The following is a 27,045-nucleotide window of genomic DNA, read 5'->3' as shown; positions in this document are numbered from 1 at the left end:
ACAGATCCGGCCGAGATTCATTTTGAAAAAGTCGGCAGTGTTTTGCTAATCACTGCCGTAAAAAAGGTAAAAAAAAACACGAATGACATCGACATCGGAACAAATGAAAAATCCGAATACGACAGCTTAGTAAATTAGTCGTAATAAATTCAATTTTACACTTTCGATGTCATTCGTGATTGAACTTTGACCTTTTTCCGAAAATGACGAATGTTAGTAAATATACCCCAGGGACTGTCACTTGTGGCTGAAATAATAGGTTTGTTTGGGCCTCCACAAAACAAGCTGACAATGAACAATGCACAAACTGGCTCTACATAGGCAAGATGTAGTCATCAGCATCCGATTCCTCCTCACATCAGTGTGTACATCCTCTTTTCACACAATATTAATTTGTCCCCACTGGGGACGTAATTGTCGGTAAAGGTTTTCCTCGTGGAATTGGTATATCAGTTTGATGATCATCTTTTCCACATTTTTGCAGCTCCTTCAGTCCGGTTCAGATGTCAGAAATTTTTCCTGACTGAACTGCATCACCGCCATTGGGTCCTTTAGGAAAATTTAGATTTTTTCCTAACAGCCAAAGTTGCTGCAGAAAATGAAGGCGGAGATGTTGCCATGCTACTTGAGCTGACAATTTGCTCACCAACAGCTCTGTCAAAAGATACAACGTAGGACTTAAACCTAGGCTCAGGTATGGTCGCCAAAATATTAGAGATGAGCGCCTGAAATTTTTCGGGTTTTGTGTTTTGGTTTTGGGTTCGGTTCCGCGGCCGTGTTTTGGGTTCGACCGCGTTTTGGCAAAACCTCACCGAATTTTTTTTGTCGGATTCGGGTGTGTTTTGGATTCGGGTGTTTTTTTCAAAAAACCCTAAAAAACAGCTTAAATCATAGAATTTGGGGGTCATTTTGATCCCAAAGTATTATTAACCTCAAAAACCATAATTTCCACTCATTTTCAGTCTATTCTGAATACCTCACACCTCACAATATTATTTTTAGTCCTAAAATTTGCACCGAGGTCGCTGTGTGAGTAAGATAAGCGACCCTAGTGGCCGACACAAACACCGGGCCCATCTAGGAGTGGCACTGCAGTGTCACGCAGGATGTCCCTTCCAAAAAACCCTCCCCAAACAGCACATGACGCAAAGAAAAAAAGAGGCGCAATGAGGTAGCTGTGTGAGTAAGATTAGCGACCCTAGTGGCCGACACAAACACCGGGCCCATCTAGGAGTGGCACTGCAGTGTCACGCAGGATGTCCCTTCCAAAAAACCCTCCCTAAACAGCACATGACGCAAAGAAAAAAAGAGGCGCAATGAGGTAGCTGACTGTGTGAGTAAGATAAGCGACCCTAGTGGCCGACACAAACACCGGGCCCATCTAGGAGTGTCACTGCAGTGTCACGCAGGATGTCCCTTCCAAAAAACCCTCCCCAAACAGCACATGACGCAAAGAAAAAAAGAGGCGCAATGAGGTAGCTGACTGTGTGAGTAAGATAAGCGACCCTAGTGGCCGACACAAACACCGGGCCCATCTAGGAGTGGCACTGCAGTGTCACGCAGGATGTCCCTTCCAAAAAACCCTCCCCAAACAGCACATGACGCAAAGAAAAAAAGAGGCGCAATGAGGTAGCTGTGTGAGTAAGATTAGCGACCCTAGTGGCCGACACAAACACCGGGCCCATCTAGGAGTGGCACTGCAGTGTCACGCAGGATGTCCCTTCCAAAAAACCCTCCCCAAACAGCACATGACGCAAAGAAAAAAAGAGGCGCAATGAGGTAGCTGACTGTGTGAGTAAGATAAGCGACCCTAGTGGCCGACACAAACACCGGGCCCATCTAGGAGTGGCACTGCAGTGTCACGCAGGATGTCCCTTCCAAAAAACCCTCCCCAAACAGCACATGACGCAAAGAAAAAAAGAGGCGCAATGAGGTAGCTGTGTGAGTAAGATTAGCGACCCTAGTGGCCGACACAAACACCGGGCCCATCTAGGAGTGGCACTGCAGTGTCACGCAGGATGGCCCTTCCAAAAAACCCTCCCCAAACAGCACATGACGCAAAGAAAAATAAAAGAAAAAAGAGGTGCAAGATGGAATTGTCCTTGGGCCCTCCCACCCACCCTTATGTTGTATAAACAGGACATGCACACTTTAACCAACCCATCATTTCAGTGACAGGGTCTGCCACACGACTGTGACTGATATGACGTGTTGGTTTGGACACCCCCCCAAAAAAGAAGCAATTAATCTCTCCTTGCACAAACTGGCTCTACAGAGGCAAGATGTCCACCTCATCATCATCCTCCGATATATCACCGTGTACATCCCCCTCCTCACAGATTATCAATTCGTCCCCACTGGAATCCACCATCTCAGCTCCCTGTGTACTTTGTGGAGGCAATTGCTGCTGGTCAATGTCTCCGCGGAGGAATTGATTATAATTCATTTTAATGAACATCATCTTCTCCACATTTTCTGGATGTAACCTCGTACGCCGATTGCTGACAAGGTGAGCGGCGGCACTAAACACTCTTTCGGAGTACACACTTGTGGGAGGGCAACTTAGGTAGAATAAAGCCAGTTTGTGCAAGGGCCTCCAAATTGCCTCTTTTTCCTGCCAGTATAAGTACGGACTGTGTGACGTGCCTACTTGGATGCGGTCACTCATATAATCCTCCACCATTCTTTCAATGTTGAGAGAATCATATGCAGTGACAGTAGACGACATGTCCGTAATCGTTGTCAGGTCCTTCAGTCCGGACCAGATGTCAGCATCAGCAGTCGCTCCAGACTGCCCTGCATCACCGCCAGCGGGTGGGCTCGGAATTCTGAGCCTTTTCCTCGCACCCCCAGTTGCGGGAGAATGTGAAGGAGGAGATGTTGACAGGTCGCGTTCCGCTTGACTTGACAATTTTCTCACCAGCAGGTCTTTCAACCCCAGCAGACTTGTGTCTGCCGGAAAGAGAGATCCAAGGTAGGCTTTAAATCTAGGATCGAGCACGGTGGCCAAAATGTAGTGTTCTGATTTCAACAGATTGACCACCCGTGAATCCTTGTTAAGCGAATTAAGGGCTCCATCCACAAGTCCCACATGCCTAGCGGAATCGCTCCGTGTTAGCTCCTCCTTCAATGTCTCCAGCTTCTTCTGCAAAAGCCTGATGAGGGGAATGACCTGACTCAGGCTGGCAGTGTCTGAACTGACTTCACGTGTGGCAAGTTCAAAGGGCATCAGAACCTTGCACAACGTTGAAATCATTCTCCACTGCGCTTGAGACAGGTGCATTCCACCTCCTATATCGTGCTCAATTGTATAGGCTTGAATGGCCTTTTGCTGCTCCTCCAACCTCTGAAGCATATAGAGGATTGAATTCCACCTCGTTACCACTTCTTGCTTCAGATGATGGCAGGGCAGGTTCAGTAGTTTTTGGTGGTGCTCCAGTCTTCTGTACGTGGTGCCTGTACGCCGAAAGTGTCCCACAATTCTTCTGGCCACCGACAGCATCTCTTGCACGCCCCTGTCGTTTTTAAAAAAATTCTGCACCACCAAATTCAAGGTATGTGCAAAACATGGGACGTGCTGGAATTTGCCCATATTTAATGCACACACAATATTGCTGGCGTTGTCCGATGCCACAAATCCACAGGAGAGTCCAATTGGGGTAAGCCATTCCGCGATGATCTTCCTCAGTTGCCGAAAGAGGTTTTCAGCTGTGTGCGTATTCTGGAAAGCGGTGATACAAAGCGTAGCCTGCCTAGGAAAGAGTTGGTGTTTGCGAGATGCTGCTACTGGTGCCGCCGCTGCTGTTCTTGCGGCGGGAGTCCATACATCTATCCAGTGGGCTGTCACAGTCATATAGTCCTGACCCTGCCCTGCTCCACTTGTCCACATGTCCGTGGTTAAGTGGACATTGGGTCCAGCTGCATTTTTTAGGACACTGGTGAGTCTTTTTCTGAGGTCCGTGTACATTTTCGGTATCGCCTGCCTAGAGAAGTGGAACCTAGATGGTATTTGGTAACGGGGGCACACTGCCTCAATAAATTGTCTAGTTCCCTGTGAACTAACGGCGGATACCGGACGCACGTCTAACACCAACATAGTTGTCAAGGCCTCAGTTATCCGCTTTGCAGCAGGATGACTGCTGTGATATTTCATCTTCCTCGCAAAGGACTGTTGAACAGTCAATTGCTTACTGGAAGTAGTACAAGTGGGCTTACGACTTCCCCTCTGGGATGACCATCGACTCCCAGCAGCAACAACAGCAGCGCCAGCAGCAGTAGGCGTTACACGCAAGGATGCATCGGAGGAATCCCAGGCAGGAGAGGACTCGTCAGAATTGCCAGTGACATGGCCTGCAGGACTATTGGCATTCCTGGGGAAGGAGGAAATTGACACTGAGGGAGTTGGTGGGGTGGTTTGCGTGAGCTTGGTTACAAGAGGAAGGGATTTACTGGTCAGTGGACTGCTTCCGCTGTCACCCAAAGTTTTTGAACTTGTCACTGACTTATTATGAATGCGCTGCAGGTGACGTATAAGGGAGGATGTTCCGAGGTGGTTAACGTCCTTACCCCTACTTATTACAGCTTGACAAAGGGAACACACGGCTTGACACCTGTTGTCCGCATTTCTGTTGAAATAGTTCCACACCGAAGAGCTGATTTTTTTGGTATTTTCACCAGGCATGTCAACGGCCATATTCCTCCCACGGACAACAGGTGTCTCCCCGGGTGCCTGACTTAAACAAACCACCTCACCATCAGAATCCTCCTGGTCAATTTCCTCCCCAGCGCCAGCAACACCCATATCCTCCTCATCCTGGTGTACTTCAACACTGACATCTTCAATCTGACTATCAGGAACTGGACTGCGGGTGCTCCTTCCAGCACTTGCAGGGGGCGTGCAAATGGTGGAAGGCGCATGCTCTTCACGTCCAGTGTTGGGAAGGTCAGGCATCGCAACCGACACAATTGGACTCTCCTTGTGGATTTGGGATTTCGAAGAACGCACAGTTCTTTGCGGTGCTTTTGCCAGCTTGAGTCTTTTCAGTTTTCTAGCGAGAGGCTGAGTGCTTCCATCCTCATGTGAAGCTGAACCACTAGCCATGAACATAGGCCAGGGCCTCAGCCGTTCCTTGCCACTCCGTGTGGTAAATGGCATATTGGCAAGTTTACGCTTCTCCTCCGACAATTTTATTTTAGGTTTTGGAGTCCTTTTTTTACTGATATTTGGTGTTTTGGATTTGACATGCTCTGTACTATGACATTGGGCATCGGCCTTGGCAGACGACGTTGCTGGCATTTCATCGTCTCGGCCATGACTAGTGGCAGCAGCTTCAGCACGAGGTGGAAGTGGATCTTGATCTTTCCCTAATTTTGGAACCTCAACATTTTTGTTCTCCATATTTTAATAGGCACAACTAAAAGGCACCTCAGGTAAACAATGGAGATGGATGGATACTAGTATACAATTATGAATGGACTGCCGAGTGCCGACACAGAGGTAGCTACAGCCGTGGACTACCGTACTGTACTGTGTCTGCTGCTAATATAGACTGGATGATAATGAGATGTAGTATGTATAAAGAAGAAAGAAAAAAAAACCACGGGTAGGTGGTATACAATTATGGATGGACTGCCGAGTGCCGTCACAGAGGTAGCTACAGCCGTGGACTACCGTACTGTACTGTGTCTGCTGCTAATATAGACTGGATGATAATGAGATGTAGTATGTATGTATAAAGAAGAAAGAAAAAAAAACACGGGTAGGTGGTATACAATTATGGATGGACTGCCGAGTGCCGACACAGAGGTAGCTACAGCCGTGGACTACCGTACTGTACTGTGTCTGCTGCTAATATAGACTGGTTGATAATGAGATGCAGTATGTATAAAGAAGAAAGAAAAAAAAACCACGGGTAGGTGGTATACAATTATGGATGGACTGCCAAGTGCCGACACAGAGGTAGCTACAGCCGTGGACGACCGTACTGTACTGTGTCTGCTGCTAATATAGACTGGATGATAATGAGATGTAGTATGTATGTATAAAGAAGAAAGAAAAAAAAACCACGGGTAGGTGGTATACAATTATGGACGGACTGCCGAGTGCCGACACAGAGGTAGCTACAGCCGTGGACTACCGTACTGTACTGTGTCTGCTGCTAATATAGACTGGATGATAATGAGATGTAGTATGTATAAAGAAGAAAGAAAAAAAAACCACAGGTAGGTGGTATACAATTATGGATGGACTGCCGAGTGCCGACACAGAGGTAGCTACAGCCGTGGACTACCGTACTGTACTGTGTCTGCTGCTAATATAGACTGGTTGATAATGAGATGTAGTATGTATGTATAAAGAAGAAAGAAAAAAAAACCACGGGTAGGTGGTATACAATTATGGACGGACTGCCGAGTGCCGACACAGAGGTAGCTACAGCCGTGGACTACCGTACTGTACTGTGTCTGCTGCTAATATAGACTGGATAATAATGAGATGTAGTATGTATAAAGAAGAAAGAAAAAAAAAACCACGGGTAGGTGGTATACAATTATGGATGGACTGCCGAGTGCCGACACAGAGGTAGCTACAGCCGTGAACTACCGTACTGTGTCTGCTGCGACTGGATGATAAATAATGATATAAAAAATATATATATATCACTACTGCAGCCGGACAGGTATATATTATATAATGACGGACCTGCTGGACACTGTCTGTCAGCAGAATGAGTTTTTTATAGAATAAAAAAAAAAACACCACACAAGTCACATGACGAGTGTTTAACTTTTTCAGGCAATCACAATATAGTATACTATACTGGTGGTCAGTGTGGTCAGGTCACTGGTCAGTCACACTGGCAGTGGCACTCCTGCCTGCAGCAAAAGTGTGCACTGTTTAATTTTAATAATATGTATGTACTCCTGGCTCCTGCTATAACCTATAACTGCTCCCCAGTCTCCCCCACAATTAAGCTGTGTGAGCACAGTCAGATATTATACATAGATGATGCAGCACACTGGGCTGAGCACAGATATGGTATGTGACTGAGTCACTGTGTATCGTTTTTTTCAGGCAGAGAACGGATTATATTAAATAAAACTGCACTGGTGGTCACTGGTCAGTGGTCAGTCACTAGTAAACTCTGCACTCTCTAGTACTCCTAAGCTCCAGTAAATCAAGTGTCTCTGTCTCAATCTCACTCTCTCTCTTCTAATCTAAATGGAGAGGACGCCAGCCACGTCCTCTCCCTATCAATCTCAATGCACGTGTGAAAATGGCGGCGACGCGCGGCTCCTTATATAGAATCCGAGTCTCGCGATAGAATCCGAGCCTCGCGAGAATCCGACAGCGTCATGATGACGTTCGGGCGCGCTCGGGTTAACCGAGCAAGGCGGGAAGATCCAAGTCGCTCGGACCCGTGTAAAAAAACATGAAGTTCGGGCGGGTTCGGATTCCGAGGAACCGAACCCGCTCATCTCTACAAAATATAGTGATCTGATTTCAAGAGATTGACGACCCTTGAATCCTTGCAAAGCAAATGAAGGGCTTCATCTACAAGTCCAAGTGTACTCACTTCCTTTCAGCTCCTCATTCAAGTTGTCTAGCTTCTCTTCTAAGAGTCTAATAAGAGGAATGACATGACTCAAGCTGACAGTGTCTAAACTAACCTCATGTGGCAACTTTGAAGGGTTTGAGAACCTTGCACAATTCGAAAATTATTTTCCACGGTGCTTGACTTAGGTGCATTTGGATGGACTTTTGCTGCTCCTCAAACCGCTGATGCATATGTAGCAGCGGTGGGCAACACGTGGCTCTCGAGCCGCATGCGGCTCTTTCATCCTCTGCATGTGGTTCGATTCGCTCCTGGCCACCGCTGCCCGACACACACAGCCCGGCGCACACAGACTCCAAAGGTCTCTGGCGTGTGAGGGGAGGGGAAGAGAGCGCAGCGCGTGCCTCTCCTGCCCCTCTGACTACGGTGGCGGTGTCTACCTTCAATTCGGTGCCGGCCCATGAGCCAATCAGAGCTCGCGGTCCGGCAGCTAAGGCTCCCGAATTGAGGATAGACACTGCTGCCGGAGTCGGAGGGGCAGGAGAGGCACGCGCTGCACTCTCCTCCCCTCACAGCAGCAAAACGGTGAGCAGCACTTTGGGGGGGTGGACTTTGGGGACATGTGTATCTAAGCAGCATGGTGAGCAGCACTTTGGGGGGCACTGTGGGGACATGTGTATCTAAGCAGCACAGTGAGCAGCACTTTGGGGGGAGGCACTTTGGGGACATGTGTATCTAAACAGCATGGTGAGCAGCACTTTGGAGGGGGGGAGCCACTGTGGGGACATGTGTATCTGCACTGGGGGCATAGCTGGCACTGTGGGGGCATGTGTATCTTCACTGAGGGCTTAGCTGGCACTATGGGGGCATGTGTATCTGCACTGGGGGCATATCTGGCACTGTTAGGATATGTGTATCTGCACTGGGGGCATATCTGGCACTGTGGGGGCATGTGTATCTGCACTGGGGGCATATCTGGCACTGTGGGGGCATGTGTATCTGCACTGGGGGCATATCTGGCACTGTAAGGACATGTGTATCTGGCACTGGGGGTATAGCTGGCACTGTGGAGGCATGTGTATCTGGCACTGGGGGCATAGCTGGCACTGTGTGGACATGTGTATCTGGCACTGGGGGCATAGCTGGCACTGTGGGGACATGTGTATCTGGCACTGAGGGCATATCTGGCACTGTGGGGCAGGTGTATCTGGCACTGGGGGCATATCTGACACAGTGGGGGCATGTGTATCTGGCACTCTGGGAACATGTGTATTTAGCACTGGGGGCATATCTGGCACTATGGGGGCATGTGTATCTGGCATTGGGGGGCATATCTGGCACTGTAAGGACATGTGTATCTGCACTGGGGGCATATCTGGCAGTGTGGGGCATATATGTATTTTCTCACTGTGGGACATATATGTATTTGGCACTGTGGGGGCATATATGTATTTGGCACTGTGGGGGCATACATATATTTGGAACTGTGGGGGCATACATGTATTTGGCACTGTGCGGAATATATGTATTTGGCACTGTGGGGGCATATATGTATCTGGCACTGTGGGGGAATGTGTATCTGGTACTGTGGGGGCATGTGTATCTGGCACTGGGGGCATATATCTATCTGGCACTCTGTGGACATTTGTGTATCTGGCACTGTGGGGCGTTTATGTATCTGGCACTGTGGAGGCACCCATTTTTGGCATTTTTATATGTATGTGGCACTGTACTGGGGCATTATATGTATGTGGCACTGTACAACATGACTAAAAACGGGGTTATGACACAAGGTCATACTCCTACAATTGTCATACCGAAAGTTTTTATAGGATGCGCTCTGTAGCGCCTGACTGATGGAAGCAACTGAAACAGAGACCAACCCGGATGTGTCATCAACATCCTTATTAGCACAGCTACACAAATATACTACTCATCTTGGTGCACTTCCACAGAAGCATCCTCAATGTCTATGTCAGCATGTTGACTTGTGCTGCTCATTCCCATACAGTATTTGCAGAGGAAGCACAAATGGGAGAAAGAGCCTCCTCTTTGAGTACAGTATTGGAAAGGTCAGGCTGACATATGGCAGCTGCAGACAAACTTAGACTCTCCTCAGCGATTTGTGATGTTTCTGAGCACACAGTTGGTTCCCGTGCTTTAAAGAGTTTATGCAGAGATTTATCAAGCCTTGGAGAGTGATAAATAGCACAGTGATAAAGTACTAACCAATCAGCTTCTAACACAGCCTATAACATGGCAGTTAGGACCTTACTGGGTGGTACTTTATCACTGTGCTATTGATCACCCTCCAATGCTTGATAAATAGGCCCTTAACTTTTTTGACAATTCTACAGAGAGAAGGGCTTACATCATCAAAAGAAGCAGATCCACCACTCATAAATAAAGGCCTTAGCCTTAGCCTTTCCTTGCCATTTTATGTGGTGAATGGCATATTGCCAATTTTATCTTTCTCTGTAGCTAACTTTATTTTTGATGTTTTTTTCTTTGCCACTGTAAAATTATATTGCTTCTTTGATTTCTCTAAAGTCCTAGTGAATACTGGGAACTGTACTTTAGTACCGTGGGTGTAGATCGGGTCCGTAGGAGCCTGGCACTTTAAGAAATTAACAGTGTGTGCTGGCTCCTCCCCTCTATGCCCCTCCCACAGACTCAGTTTAGAAAAATGTGCCCAAGGAGCCTGGGTACATTCCTCTGGAGCTCCAAAGAGTTTTCTTCAGAAATGTTATTTAGTTTATTATTTTCAGTTAGTACTGGTTGGCAACCAGTCTACCTGCGTCGTGGGACTTAAGGGGGGGGGGGCTGGACCAACCACCTGAGGGTTAATGGCTCCATAATCCCCGCTGACAGGACATTAAGCTCCTGAGGCTCTGTTTCACATACCATACTGTGTGTGCCTAGGCCAGCAGCACGCCGCCAAATCCTAACAGATGCTGAAAACAGACGACCGGTGCAGTGAGTGTTTACACCGGGGTCCCGGTTAGCGGGTGTCCAGTGTCATGTGGTGGCTAAAGGGCGTGATGGTCATGGGCTGCGAGCTGCAGTGCCCGCCGCGGACCCAAACACTGGTGGTATGAAGGGGTTGAAAGCTTCCTTATTATTACACTGATATGTATGTGTCAAATTGTGTAGCCAATATAAATATAACTGGCACGCGGACCATTGAAGGGGCGGGGCTTCCAGGAGAGCGGGACAAGCATCTAAAAGGCGCCATTTCCAGCTGCTGCTGACTGAAAGGCTGCATAACAGAGCTCCACCATAGACCCTGCTGAACACTAATAGTACTGGTACCGGGGGTTATAGAGAAGGGAGAGCATATCAGCGGTGATTCACTACTGAATCTACTGTTTATCTATATTTATTATTTACAGCTTGTCTGGATATTGTGTGCTGGTCCAATTCCTCTCTGTGTCACTCCAGTGGGGCTGTCTGGGGTGCGGGTGCTGTCCACTGTTGAGTTGTCACTGCACTGTACTTCTCATAACTCTGTGTATCTGCAATAACATGTCTGGGAAAAAGGCTGTGTGTCCTTCATGTAGTACTAAGTTTACTCCCTCACCAGACGGGTCTCTTATGTGTAATCAATGTTCCATACCCTCTCAGGGTAGTAGTATACAGGAACCAGAATAGTTAGAATCTGTCAAAAACATGATTCATAACATAAATACAGAGTTGTCCACAGCTAGACTAGAGCGACAGTCCCTAAAACAGTCGGTAGATAATATGTTTATTAAGACTGCTGGCCTCAGGCAGTCTCCTCAGCCCCCTCTGTTGGTCTCACTTCCACATATTCTCCAATCTGACTCTCATACTGAATTACCAGAGCTGGATGAGGGGAAAATTGACATGGAAGATAACAATGCTCTGTACCCCGGCGTTGAGGCCCTGGTATATTCCATTAGGGATATACTCAACATACCGGATAAGTAATCAGAACCAGAAGAGGAATTATTTTTTAATATAAAACAAAAATTCTCGGCTACCTTCCCTGTCTCTAAGGAGTTAAACTCACTTTCCAGGGAGGCATTGGTCAATCCTGACAAAAACTTCAAGACCCCTCAGCAGTCATTGAATGCCTTCCCTTTTTCCTTCTGAGGACAGAACAATTTGGGAAACTCCCCCGGCGGTGGATACGTCAGTGTCCAGACTGTCACGTAAATTGGTATTACCTGTACCTGGGGCTATCTCCCTCAAGGACCCTACTGACCACAAAATTGGGACTACTCTCAAATCCATATATACTGCGGTGGGCGTTGCTCAGAGACCCACTATTGCATGTGGCTGGATTTCAAGGGCCATGGTACAATGGTCTGATAATATTATACAATGCTTTGACTCTCTCCCTCAGGAGGACGTCATGATGCTACTGCATCATATCCAAGATGCTGCTAACTTTATGGGTGAGGCTATTAAAGAATTGTGTCTCATCAATGGCACAGCTATGGCGGTCTCGGCCCACAGGGCCTTGTGGCTGCTACAGTGGTCAGCGGATGCTTATTCCAAAAAAAGCGTAGAGAATCTTCCTTTTACAGGTGAGGCCTTATTTGAGGAAGAACTGAACAAATGGATTTCTCAGGAAACGGCGAGGAAGTCTACCTATCTGCCATCTGCTGCGCCTCCTGCTAGACATTCCTATCCTGGGCCTTCTCTGCAGTCCTTTCATGCAGCCAGATTCAGGGGCAGAGCCAGAGGTGCCTCAAATGCTTCTAGAGGCAACAGAGGTAAGTCCCATAAATCCGCAGCTGCTGCATCCCTGGACCAGACCTCTGGATTATCATCCACTAAACCATCCGCATGAAGGTTGGCCCCAACAGCAAGGCGACTTCAGGTAGGTGTTTGCCTTCAACACTTCACCCATGTGTGGGCAAAATCCTGCCAGGAACCTTGGGTGAGGGACCTCATATCACAAGGATACCAGTTAGAATTTCAAGAGCTAACCCCTCGCAGATTCTTCAAGTCAAGCTTACCAGCTTAACCTGTAGCAAGGGTTACCTTGCAAGATGCCATACCAAAGCTACTGCTAACCGGGGTTCTCGTTCTAGTGCCTCTCCTGTCTCACAACAGGGGTTTTTATTCAACTCTGTTTGTTGTACCAAATCTGGACGGTTCAATATGCCCAATACTGAACCTCAGATCTCTGAACCCGTACCTACGTGTGTTCAAGTTCAAGATAGAATCCCTAGGGGCGATGGTCTACGTCTTGGAGGAAGGGGAGTTCCTGGTATCCTTGGATATCAAGGATGCATATCTACACATTCCCATATGGCCTCCTCATCAGGCTTACCTCAGGTTTACTATACTGGACTGAGTTGCAAAGTTCCAGAAATGGAGAAGTTAAATTCCCACAATATCGAGAGTAGCCTGCACCAAGATGCAAATAGCGCTATTGTAATCAAGGAGTTGGGATACCTTATCTGATGTTTATAATGAGTCTGTATGTAAGTGACAAATATTCCACATTAATATGTGATTAAAGGTTCAAATGGTGCTACCAACTGGTTTAAATTGAGATATATTATCAAATCCCCACAGTGAGGGGACAAGAGAGAGAAACCAGTTATAACTGAGGTGCACACAACCCAACTAACATTTAAAATATACGCTTTATTAAGGGTTTATTAAAGCTCCTCTGTATTAATATTGTCCAGTGAAGGCTTAAGTGCCCACATATAACTGATGGTATAAATCAAGAAAGTTTTTTTGTCATATTGGGACTTAAAACGTCCTTTATTATTTGACGAGTGAAATATTAAAATCAAGAAAGTGTAAGAGAAAATGAAGAAAACAAATGCAGTGAATAAAGATTAAAAACAATAGCAAATGTGTCCATTCCTTTGTGTATTATATGTACTTTATTGTTGACACATTCATGAACCCCAAAATTAAAGCTACATAGAGTGCTGTGACAGCACTGACTCAGCAGACACGACCTCCATCCGGGGGAATGGGGCCTTCATCCTCAGGTGTTTCAACAGCTGGTTCACCGGTGGGGCTGTCCGCAGATAGACCTGATGGCTTCTCGTCTCAACAAGAAGCTCCGGCATTACTGTCCCAGAACAATGGATCTGCAGGCGGCTGCTGTGGACGCTCTGATGGCGCCATGGACTAATACGTTTGTGTACCTGTTTCCTCCAATCCCTCTCATTCCAAGAGTTCTCAAAAGACTCAAAAGGGAAAGCATTCAGGCAATTCTGATTGCCCCGGATTGGCCTCAATGGGCCTGGTATGCGGTCCTCCTGACCATGTCTCTGGAGGAACCCTAGCATCTGCTGCTGCTCAAAGACCTTCTTCAACAAGGACCATTCATCTATCCAGACTTACAGTGGCTTCGTTTGACGGCTTGGAGGTTGACAGGGAAATTCTAGCCAGAAAAGGTCTCCCCTCCAAGGTGAGTTCCACGGGGCACCAGGTTCGCTCCAAGTTATGCTAACATTTTTATGGGGCAATGGGAATTGGATTCCATATGGAACAATAACCTATTTGGAGCGAACCTGGTGTCCTGGCATCGCTATATAGACAACGTCTTTTTTATATGGAGAGGAGATAGAGAAGATTTAGATTTATTTTGTGCCCATCTTAATATACCAATGTTTTGAACATCAATTTCACTTTTAATATTGATAAACAACAAGTTGACTTTTTAGATATCACTGTATTTATAGAAAACAATTTGATACATACCAAAACCTTTACAAAGTCAACAGATTCTAGATCTTATATAGAATTTGAATGCTGCCGCCCATCATATGAATTGGCTGAACTCCATTCCACAGGGACAGCTAAAATGTCTGAAAAGAAACTGTATGGAGGAGGAAGTATATAAACAACAGGCCATGGAATTAAAATCCAGATTTGAAAATAATGGATATAAGATGGAAAAAGTCGAACAAGCTATTAGGGATGTGGATAAAATTGATAGAAAGGATCTTTTGAGTGCTAACTCTGTTAAGAATACCAACAAAGAAAAATAGGAGTGGGCTATTATAACTGGTTTTAATTCGTAGTATCGTATTTTAGAGACATCTTTTTTTAAAAATTGGGATATTTTGAAGAAGTATCCTGTTTTAGGTAAAGTGATCCCGGAACGCCCTGTGCTTATTTATAAAAAGGCACCTAATATAAAGAAAGCGTTAGTGAAGAGCTACCTTCAACCAATAAAATGGGAAGGGAGAATTGCTACGATAGGATTCCATCGCTGCGGCTCTTGTTTAGGCTGCAGAGAAATTAAAAGCGATGGGTCAAAAAAAATTAGAAACAATATTAATCAATGGGAAGACTTTTAGACTTATGGATTTTATCACATGCAATATGAATAACGTAGTTTATTGTATTGAGTGTACCTGACATCTTTTTTATATAGGTCGTACCTCCCAGGCTTTAAAAATACGCATGGGAGAGCATTGTCGAAATATCCGAAAGGGGCTGGAGACACATGCTCTATCGAATCATTTTGAAAAATATCTATCCTGGGAGTTCTACAAAATATATAATAAGATTTGCAGGATTAAAATTGGTAAAAGGTAATCAACGACAGAAGGACATAGCCTCTCCATTGGCCAGATGTGAGATGCAGTGTATTTATGATTTTAATACACTCGATCTTCATGGCATAAATAATGATTTTGAGTTGAAGTGGTTTTTATAGAATGATATTCATTGGTTTTCTTCTCTTTTCTACAGTCGTGAGCCTGCAATTTATCTTGTCCGTTTTTATATAAAAAATATCTATGAATTGTGTGTATATATCTATTTATAGACATTTTCCCTTTTTGCATTGTGAATCTGTGGGTTATTTATAGCATTTTTGCACTATCTATATTTAGATATTGTCTGTTATGGAAATGTTTCAAGAACCATCATTGTACATCTAGAGAGTATAAGAGATTGGACTCTTCCTCAATAAGGACTCCATGACATGGAAAAAGGACGTTTTTGATTTTATGGAGGGGGAAGAAATGTTTTTTTGGACACCTTATATTTACGGAAATACTCCAGAATATTAGGGAGGAATGATATAGAGGTGAGCGTCACGGTTGTCTGGACAACGGGGTCGACGAGGTACTGTCTGGTATATCCTTAATACACGGAAGTTACGTTTGCTGGAGGCCACTGAGATACCGATGAAGCGGCTTAGTCTCAGTGTCGTGGTTGTCTTGGTAACGGCTCCGACGACGCACTTCCTGCTGCATTTGGATTTCCGGAAGTGACGTCGGGGGAGTCCGTGGAGACACCGATGGTACATCTGGCACATCCCTAAATACACGGAAATTGCGTTGCGGGAGGCCACTGAGGTACCAATGACGCGGCTTAGACTCAGCGTAGTGGTTGTCTTGGTAATGGCTCCGACGACACACTTCCTGCTGCATTGGGATTTCCGGAAGTGACATCGCGGGAGTCCGTGGAGACACTGATGACACGTCTTTGGAAGCAATTGAATATGTTTATGATTACGCGGCCACCCCTCTGACCGATATCAAGATAGGAGCCATGGATTGGTCAAATGTGGGGGGTCTATAGACAAACTTTTTCAATTGGATACAGTTACCTTTTTAAGGAGCCAGCGGAGAAAGATGATCCATTGCCTTGAAAAAGACCCTAAGCACAGGGTTGAAACACGTTGGCCAGTTTGGATAGGGGATCCCGGAATTGCTGTGGAGACGTGAAGGACAGGACACTTGCCAGGAATTGTCCCAGATTGCCTACCCGGGAGGTTCGATTTGGTGATATTTGAAAGAACTTTCATTGAGAACTGTTTTTCCACCGGTTCTGATTTGTTTCTGGTAGTTGTGCAGTTCTTTCGTATGTCAACAGAATCCGGGATAAAGATTTTTAGTATTTTATCCCTATATGTGTTTTAGTTAATGTGTGATTAAAGTGATTTTACCACACATGGAGTGTATCTGTTCTCTCCAGAGCCGGCCCTAACCAATATGATGCCCTAGGCAAGATTTTGTCTGGTGCCCCCTAGCACTGCCGCTAGTTCTGCAGGAGATGCCTGGCATGAGTTAGCTGGCAGCTCTGCTAATGTCAGGCGCCTTTTGTTTATGAAAATGCATCTTATTTGCGCTGCTATGTGGCTAGGATGCACAAGCAGCTTCTGCTGATTAAAATGATATGCAGCATGCCTATATTCTGTGTGCGACTGTGGCTGTATCTGCATACGAAATGCTAAATTACAGTGATTTCCAGGAATACACACAACGTAGCATTTCATATGCAGATACAGCCGCAGTCACACACAGAAAATATAGGTATGCCGCATATCATTTTAAACAGCAGAAGCAGCTGGTACCCCTAAGCATACCAAATGCCCTAGGCATTTGCCTAGTTTGCCTATGCCTAAGGCCAGCTCTGGTTCTCTCCCTATGTGCTGACTATACAGGATCAGAGGACTGGATACTGTGAGGAGCATCTGCACGAATGGAAGGGATGTATTATTAAGTTATTTTATCAATGTACTTTTGATTGTATCAGATACATTGTTATCATTATTCATTGCTTGTTGTGGTGCCCTGTGATACATATATATCGTTTGCCAGTTCTAGATTTGTATCAAGTGTACTGGAGAGACACTTTTTTGATATTTGTACTATTGGGCTGCCTACTTCGTGCGATTGTCTATATCACTTAAATTTTTTCATACATGATTTCCACGATGGTCCAGGCCCGGAAGGTGGTCACGTCGAAACACTACCTCCGTATCTGGCAGAAATATGTCTCCTGGTGTGAAGGTAGAAAATATGCTCCTGCGGAGTTTTGACTTGATCCTTTTCTACTCTTCAAGCAGGAGTGGATAAGGGCCTAAGATTAGGCTCCATCAAAGTCCAGATTTTGGCTCTCTCCATCTTCTTCCAAAAACAACTTGCTGTTTTGCCAGAAGTTCAGACTTTTCTGAAGGGGGTTCTTCACATTCAACTGCCCTACGTCCCTCTCACGGCTCTGTGGGATCTAAATGTAGTCTTGAATTTTCTCCAATCGGTTTGGTTTGAACCCTTACAAAGGGTGGAATTGAAATATCTAACGTGGAAGACTGTCATGTTGCTGGCGCTGGCCTTGGCAAGATGTTTTTTGGAATTGGGGTCCTTATCTTGTAAGAGCCCTTATTTTTTTATTTCACGAGGATAGGGTGGAACTCAGGACTCTCCCGCAGTTTTTGCCGAAAGTAGTGTCGGCTTTTCACGTATATAAAGCTATAGTGGTTCCAGTGTTGGATGACACATCATTTGCTTCAAAGTCCTTGGACGTGGTGAGGGCTTTGAGAATTTACGTCAAGAGTACTGCTCGTCACAGAAAATCTGACTTGCTTTTTGTCCTTTATGACGCTACCAAGATTGGTCGTCCTGCTTCTAAGCAGTCCATTGCTCGTTGGCTCAGGTTGACAATTTGAAATTTGATACCTACCAGTGATTCCTTTTCTCATAGTCCATAGTGGATACTGGGCGCCCACCTCAGTGCTTCGTTTTTCCTTCTTACTATATTGTAAGTGTTCTTGGTTGGGTCTGCTGTTGCTGTCCCTGTTTCATGTTTGATTAGCTTTGCTAATGTTGTTGTTGGTTAGCGTTGCTACCTTCTCTTTTGGTTAGCATTGCTATCCTTTTAATGTTGCGTGTTGGTTCGTTATCTCACCGCTGTTTATGTGTATATCCTTCCCTCAAGGCACAGTTTTCCCAGACTGAGTCTGCGGGATGGGCATTAAGGGGAGGAGCCAGCACACACTGTTAATTCCTTAAAGTGCCAGGCTCCTACGGACCCGATCTATACCCATGGTACTAAAGTACAGTTCCCAGTATCCACTATGGACTACGAGAAAAGGTAATTACTGTTAGGTATCAAATTCCTATTTTTACATGCCCTGACTTAAGCCGTCTATGCCCTTGGGCATCGGTCTTAGTAGATGACGTTGACAAACTTGTATCATCATGACTGGTGGCAACACCTGCACCACTAGTATGTGCTTCCTACTCTCCTCTCAATTGTTCGTCCCCCATATCTATCCACAAACATGAACCAATTGGGGTAAAGCACACACATCACAATTTGTACAAAAAATTTACCACCTACAGTGTCACAATATGTGTATGAGTCAGGAATAGTAATCAAACACTGCAGTTTAATTTCACCAACAGTGTTGCACAGTACGTGTATAAGATGAGCATGAAAATATATTACTGTGGTACAGTGTACCACCTTCACCCGCAGTATCGCACAAAATGTATGAGTCATGAAGAGTAATCAAACACTGCTGTTTAATTTCACCAACAGTTTTGCAGAATATGTCTATGAGATGAGTACGAAAATATATTAGTGTGGTACCACCTTCACCCACAGTGTTGCACAATACATGTATAGTTACTGTATATAGTTACTGTCATGATCCTAGGCACTGCGATTCCCCAGATACACCAATCTGCAAATCCCTGCCGGCTGACACCGTTACTGGATACCTGAGTACGTGCGTTAATTTCAACACAGTCACTGCCACCAGCTAAAGTACAAATGTTTAGGGTATGACCCAAGGCAAACTTATGGCTTTTGCCTGCACCCAGAATTATTAATATTATGGTAACGCCTCTTTCAGAGAGTTGGGTTGGATACACAACAGAAAACCAGGGCTAAAATTGATTATTTAATTTAAGTAAAACACTTCAAAGCTTATGTTACAGAAAAAAGAAAGTTCCAAGAATATAATGATAAAAAGTCAAAGTCACATCAGAAAAGACAATTTCCAGAAAAATAAAAATAAGGAGATAAAAACCCACCAATCCTAGCACATGCAGAGTGGAATGATGGGATGAAGTGAAGCCTCTTCAGATATTCGGGACATTACAGAGCCAGGATGCTTCTCATGTCTCGCCTCTTTGATAATGCACGATTTGCAGCCTGTGTTTCTCCTATTTAAAACTCAGGTTGCCCGTTCAGCCCCCCTCCCCCTGGAGAGTTTGTTTTTAACCCTCCCAAAGGCAGAGAAAGTATTGAGTGTCAGCTCATACTGGGCTTCCCAGCCACTCGCTCAGGGGTGAATGGCCTTATCTTCTAATAGCTTTTGAAGCTCTGGTCATAGCTCTTGTGCAAACACAACTGTGACATGGGGTCTCTTGGTCATATACACAGGGGCTGGCTAATTACTTTTCCCATACCTTTTGAAGCTGGGCAATCAGATTTATCAATCATACTAAGACATTGTCATAACTGGCTGAAGGAAGTTATTATCACCTTCCCTAGCCAGCATGTCATTCTGGTCTCTCTGGTGACCTCCAGGTGTCAGGAAACAACCTGTTGGGAGATACACTAGCCAGTTGAGAAAACTAATTTCAGGCCTGACCTACATTTACTTTAAGATCTCAGTTCTGATTCTGGGGTATTTAAACTAGTTCTTGTCAGGAGGAATTTCACACCTACGTAGCCAGTGTGTCTCTGAGTTCTGTGGCTATGATGAAATGCCAGCAGATCAATCAAGCTTCAACCATTTGACCTACAAAGACAGTTATCATACACTGGTACATTGATACATCGATCAGAATATTGATATCACATACATTGATTTTAACAGGCCTATTTCTACTTGAAATAGCCTGGATCATGACATCTACCCCTTTAAGATCAGCATGGGAGCAGTGACATGTCAGGCCAGTACTATTCTTCCATTTGTCCTGAGAAGACATTTACAACACATACAATACAATAGATCACATACAGTACTTAATATAGCTTTCATGGATACAGAGAGGAGGGGGATACAATATACTTCCCTGAAGCCTTTCTGCTTGACTTACAGGGTTTTCTACCTTGACACATAGCAGAGTTCCTGCTGGGAAGAGGCTGTTAGAATAACCTTTTCACACAGGATTTATACATAACCACACAAAGGGTATTTGCAGAGATTGATCAATACAATATCATTTGCAGTTATGCAGGTTCTGGCGTCAGAATGGCATCCAATCATGACAGTTACATAGTATACATAGTTAGTGAGGTTGAAAAGAGACAAAATGCCCATCGGGTTCAACCTGTTGCCCATCGGATTTAACCTGTATAAGTCCAGAATAGTAATCAAACGCTGTAGTTTAATTCTACCAACAGAGTCGCACAATACGTGTATGAGTATGAAATAATAATATACTGCGATCTGACCGGCAGTGTCACAATACTTATAAAAATAAAATAAAAATTGTATAGTACACTGGGGTACAGCACAAACAAAACAAAAAAATCTTTATAATTATATTTTAGGCTTTTTAGCTTTTACTATTTTAATTTTACACTGGGGCGGAGCCCCTGGATGGACAGACAGATCATAGGTGATAGAGCACTCCTTGTCAGATACACGAGATGACAAACAGAGCACCCCAGGATTGATACTGATAGGAGTCGAACACACCAGCCCCTGGATGTACACACAGTTTACTGGTTTTTTTTTTTTTTTTAACACTGGATGTATATGGAGTAATCACCCCTTGTCAGATACACCAGCAGACAACAGACAGAGCATTCCTGGACTGATATTGATACATAGGACACACCAGCCCCTGAATGTACACACAGAATACTGTTGTTTTTTTAACATTGGGGCAAAGCACCTGGATGCATATGAATTATGGAAAGAACACCTCTTGTCAGGTACACCACTTACCGACAGACAGAACACCCCTGGACTGATACACCAGCCCTACAGCAGCCAGAGCCTCACACCCCATGCCACACAACCCTAGCATTGAGACGGAGACTTCTGTTCAGTGCTTTCTCCACAGACGGAGTGAAAATGGCGCTGATCACTGAGTCCTTTATATAATCCAAACCCCGCAAGAATCCAACAGTGGGATGCTGATGTTTTCCCTCATTTTGGGATCTGAGTCTGGTGGGAAACCCCTGAGCCAGACTCAGATCTGAACTCAGATTGGGGAGTTTGGGTGGGTCTAGTTCTCCGAGAGAACCCTAAAATAGCCCTAGTTCAGTATTTTTTTTCTCTAATTGCATGAACAATTGTGCACAAAGAAGCAGCCGGTATTTACCCCTTGGTGTAGTAGTGTCACTTCACACTCCCAAACAAACGGACAATCAAAGATATCACCAAATGGGTTGGTCGGTGCTAAGGTTATGCAGATTGTCCCACAATTACAAATCTTCAGTAGTCAAATCCTTCCCATAGATTCAGTGTCTCTATGAAGCTAAAATTCTGCTGAATATCTAAAAAACAAAAGACATTTCAGGGTAGTACAGTACATCTATACAAATTACACACATAGTGATAAAAAACTTTGGGTTTCCTACCAGAGAAAGTGGTCTACGTTTAACAATAGACACATGCGCATTAGGGAGACAGGGCTACGCCCAATTTAGAATCATATGATCCTGACCATGACTCCTTCTCCACACTGCCACTCCTCCAGCATATACATGTGAAACAAATGGAGAATGCTATAAATAATATGATACTGTATTTATTGCAATAAAGTGCAGGTTAAACATATAGACATATGGTCATACTGAACTCTCACCAGAAGAAATGGTCTACTAAGGTAGAAGTAGTAGACATATACACAGTGGTAAAAAAGCCAACAAGGTGTCCCTGAACAACACCATTCACCAGCTGGGAGGAGTCACAACACATCCCAAACAGTCCCTCCTCACCAACACATTTCGATACTGAGAGTATCTTTCTCAAGGCATGAGGAGGGAATGTCCCCAATGGAACTGACGTGTCTATGCCCTGCATTACACAGCACTGTAGTTTCACTTATCTCAACTGTAGCTTGATGTTCTGGAAATTCTGTCTATTGCTTCAAGTCTCCTGCATTCCAGGATGCATTCCAGCCATAGCAATGCACTTCCGGTGTCAGCGAATGCATGTTCCACAATGGATGTCATCCATAACTGGCCTTTGTTCTCCAGACATAAAATTTATTGCAAGAGCACGCTATGCCATAAATAACATTATGGGATTGGCACCTGAGAAAATAAAACTAATTTCATGTTTTATATTGTTAATTTAAACCTCTATTTTCTTTTTAAAAAACGGTATTAATGATATTCACATGCCATACAGGAGATACATCTGTAGAACCCCTCCGACGTGATAGTGAATACTTTGGGGGTGAGGAACATAAACTTTTTACAAACTTTGATTTATGATTGAGTGCTTTACAGAAAATACAAACTGTGACTTCACTTCCTAATACAGTGCCTGTCTTTAATATCCCCTAGTGTTTCTTTAAAATATTCTTGACTTGTTGGACATATAGTTAGTTATGAAAGCTCATTTAAACTTGTAATTTGAGGTAGTCCTTTTTTTCTGAACCTTTAATTTGGTTAGCCCTATCCAATTTTTAACAATGTTTTTTTAAGGAAGTATTAACTTCCTTCTCATCATATCCGCATGCCGTAAAGCACGCCTTCAATTCCTGCACCTAAGTAAAAAATACATCTGGGGGTAAATTTACTAAGATGGGAGTTCTATTTAAGATGGGATGTTACCCATAGCAACCAATCAGATTCTAGGTATTATCTTCTAGAAGGTGCTAGTAAATGAGAAGTAGAATCTGATTGGTTACTATGGGCAACCTCCCATCTTAAATAGAACTCCCATCTTAGTAAATTTACCCCTTGGTCTGAAAAAATGTTTCAAGTCATTTCAGTTGTCCCATTGGTATGGTATCAAACCAGTTCTTGAGATGGCAACCTTTCCTATCAATGTATGTCCTAGAATCAGTTGGCTTGATAAAATTGCTAGTCTTAATTATATCATATTCCACATCAATCATCGGAATCAGAAAATCTACATTCTTTTGACTCACTTTAAATGTGAAAAAAAAATACTATCATTAGCGTTCAAATAAGAACAAAACTTGACTAAAACGTCCCTGTCTCCTTTCCAAATAAATAAAATATCATCAATTTACTATCACAAGAACACTAGATTTACCCCAAATGGATTATTATTCCATATCATTTTATCCATCCTGTTCTAATACTGAAAATCTATTCTGATTTCTAACCACGGACTGCTTATGTCCCACAGCACCATTTTTGTCTAGTCACGACGTGGGTGTTTCATGAGGCAGTGGGTGACTGGATACTGTGTTGACAATTCTGAACATGATTTTTTTTGTGGTGTCTGGGAAATTTAAATTTGGGTATCTGTCTTTTATTTCCCTTTTCATCGGGATCCATAGAAACATGCTCTCTGAGTGTTCCTTTTATTCTTATTGGTGTCAGGAAAGTATACCCTTCTATTCCTTCTCACATTACCGGACTTTGGTTTTGCCAAAGGAATCTTTTTCACTAACCCCTTTGGATTGTCATCATTCAATCCTGGCACTCCCTACATTCTTTTTTGTCCCTCAGGATTTTTTGGGTTTTCTTATCAATTTAGACCTGCTCAGTCTTTTCAATTTTCGCTTTGATTGTTTTCTCCCTATACTGTATTTAAAGTCAGGGACATCTGAAAATGGCATCACCGTTTGGACCATTGTGGACAGAGTGGACCATTGTGCAGTTTAGATCCACATGTCATCAGAATTAGAGTGGAGTAATGAGGCTCTGTTCATAGACTATTGCCAATTGTTGAGCAGTTTGTTTGAAAGCTGAACTATCTGCTCAGGGTTTTACTACTGATCTCAATTAGCTAGTCTCTTTATGAAACAAAGAAGACTTGTGTTTCACAGAGTGAACACAAGTAAGAGGAAGGACTGAACAGAGGAGTAACTAGGGTTTGTGGAGCCCAGGGCAAGATGAAGAGTGGCGCCCCCCCCCCCCCCAAAAGCCATAAAGTAAACTATGTGTGCGGGCACTGAAGATGCACGCCTAAAAATTGGGCATGGCCATGCACCAGAAGGGGCATGGTCACATACCAGAAGGGACATGGCCAGTGAAAATGGGGTGTGCCAACATGACTATAACCTGCCCCCTGTGTCGCCTCTCAGCACACTATCACCTACCCCTTGTGTCATCTCTCAGCACACCTTCATTCAATTTTTGCACATTACAGCAGTAAAGTTCCCTATCTACACAGTACGCAGGCAGAGTCCCCTTTTTAAACAGCACGCAAGCAGAGTCCCCTTTTTACACAGTATGCAGGAAGAGTCCCCTTTTTACACAGTACACACAGTGCCAGATACACATTGCCCCACAGTGCCAGAAACATATTACCCCACAGTGCCAGATACACATTGCCCCACAGTGCCAGATACACAAATGTTCCACAGTGCCAGATACACATTGCCCCATGGTGCCAGATACACATTGCCTCACAGTGCCAGATACATATTACCCCACAGTGCCAGATACACATTGCCCCACAGTGCCAGATACACATTGCCCCACAGTGCCAGTTACATATTACCCCACACTGCCAGACAGTGTCGGACTGGGGCATGAAGGGCCCACCAGGGGGATGCTGCTGCAGGGGCCCATGCTTCAGGGTGTGGCCAGGTTCCAGTGGGGGTGTGGCCAGCCAACAGTGGGGGCGTAGCCAGCCACCACATAGGTTTGGCTAACCATTACAGAGTACATGTTCTGTTCCCCTTGGTAAATATATAATAAACCATATTCTTGGGAAGTATAATGTAACATAAGTATAATGCATAATTCAAGTGCACTAGGATAGAGTCTGGAACCTGATCCCTAGAGGAGAATGAGGGCCCACAGGCAGTAGGGCCCACTGGTAGTTTCCCCCTGTTCCACTGTGAGCCAGTCTGACCCTGGTGCCAGATACACATTGCCACACAGTGCCAGATACACAATGCCCCAGAGTGCCAGATACACATTGCCCCACAGTGCCAGATACATATTGCCCCACAGTGCCAGATACACATTGCCCCACACAGTGCCAGATACACATTTCCCCACACAGTGACAGCTACACATTGCCCCACAGTGCCAGATACACATTACTACACAGTGCCAGATACACATTGCCCCACAGTGCCAGATACATATTACCCCACAGTGCCAGATACATATTGCCCCACAGTGCCAGACACATATTACCCTACAGTGCCAGATACACATTGCCCCACACAGTGACAGTCAGATACACATTGCCCCACATACAGTGGTGTCGAGAGAGGGGGGGGATGGGGTACAGATTACCCGGGCCCGAGCATGCCAGGAGGCCCGGGGCCAGAGCACACCAGTTGCCATTTTTTTGGTGGGATAACTTTTTTCTTTATTATAAATCAGTGGGCTGGACTGTGGGCGGCGGGTCCAGCCACCAGGAGGGGGGATTTAATAAATAGGCCCCAAACAGCACATGATGCAAAGAAGAAAAAGAGGCGCAATGAGGTAGCTGGATGACTAAGCTAAGCGACACAAGTGTGCGGCACAAACACCTGGCACATCTAGAAAAGGCACTGCAGTGTCAGACAGGATGGCAGATTTTAAAAATAGTCCCCAAACAGCACATGATGCAAAGAAGAAAAAGAGGCGCAATGAGGTAGTGTATGATTAAGCTAAGCGACACAAGTGTGCGGCACAAACACCTGGCCCATCTAGGAGTCACACTGCAGTGTTAGACAGGAAGGCACTTAAAAAAACTAGTCCCCAAACAGCACATGAGGCAAAGGAAAAAAAGAGGTGCAAGATGGAATTGTCCTTGGGCCCTCCCACCCACCCTTATGTTGTATAAAAAGGAAATGCACACTTTAACAAACCCATCATTTCAGCGACAGGGACTGCCATACGACTGTGGCTGAAATGACTTGTTTGTTTGGGCCCCCACCAAAAAAGAAGCAATCAATCTCTCCTTGCACAAACTGGCTCTACAGAGGCAAGATGTCGACCTCATCCTCATCCTCCAATTCCTCACCGCTTTCACTGTGTACATCCTCCTCACAGAGTATTCATTTGTCCCCACTGGAATCCACCATCACAGATTCTGGAGGCAATTGCTGGTAAAGGTCTTCCCGGAGAAATTTATAATTCATTGTGATGAACATCATCTTCTCCACATTTAGTGGAAGTAACCTCCTATGCTGATCGCTGACAAGGTTACCGGCTGCACTAAACACTCTTTCGGAGTACACACTGGAGGGGGGGCAACTTAGGTAAAATAAAGCCAGTTTGTGCAAGGGCATCCAAATTGCCTCTTTTTCCTGCCAGTATACGTACGGACTGTCTGACATGCCTACTTGGATGCTGTCACTCATATAATCCTCCACCATTCTTTCAATGGTGACAGAATCATATGCAGTGACAGTAGATATGTCAGTAATCATTGGTACGTCCTTCAGTCCAGACCAGATGTCAGCTTTCACTCCTGACTGTCCTGCATCACCGCCAGCGGGTGGGCAAGGAAATCTTATCCTTTTCCTTGCAGCCCCAGTGGCGGGAGAAATTGAAGGACGAGCTGCTGACGGGTCACGTTCCGCTTGACTTGACAATTTACTCACCAGCAGGTATTTGCACCTCTGCACACTTGTGTCTGCTGGAAAGAGAGATACAACGTAGGATTTAAACCTAGGATCGAGCACGGTGG

This window comes from Pseudophryne corroboree, chromosome 7 (genome assembly GCF_028390025.1).
Source record: "Pseudophryne corroboree isolate aPseCor3 chromosome 7, aPseCor3.hap2, whole genome shotgun sequence".
In the NCBI taxonomy this organism is placed as follows: domain Eukaryota; kingdom Metazoa; phylum Chordata; class Amphibia; order Anura; family Myobatrachidae; genus Pseudophryne; species Pseudophryne corroboree.
This window is presented reverse-complemented; position numbering follows the sequence as displayed.